The following is a 412-nucleotide window of genomic DNA, read 5'->3' as shown; positions in this document are numbered from 1 at the left end:
GTATAATTCTTCAGTTTAGAATTTTTAGTATTTATTTTATTGTTAGTTTTTGTCACTTTTATTGAATGTTGCTTTCTGTATATTATATTTTAGTCCAATGCCAATGATCAAATAATTGTTCCACATTTGAATTAAAAATATATCATGAACTAAACCACGGGATATAATTTCGGATAGAAGGAAATGTATTCTTTTTCACATTTTTAAGCTTGTTTTCTTTTGCAACCCCTTTTAATGTAATTGGTTTTGAATGAAATTAATTATTATTTTCCGGTTTTTTAGTTACTAATATATGATAAAATCATCACTTAAATAAAAATCAACAGGACCTATGATGTTTGATGATAGAGAGTGTAATGGTAGCTTGCCAACATTGTCTTCCAATCCATATGCATACACTAAGGTGAGAGAC

This window comes from Nicotiana attenuata, unplaced genomic scaffold (genome assembly GCF_001879085.1).
Source record: "Nicotiana attenuata strain UT unplaced genomic scaffold, NIATTr2, whole genome shotgun sequence".
Lineage (NCBI taxonomy): Eukaryota > Viridiplantae > Streptophyta > Magnoliopsida > Solanales > Solanaceae > Nicotiana > Nicotiana attenuata.
This window is presented reverse-complemented; position numbering follows the sequence as displayed.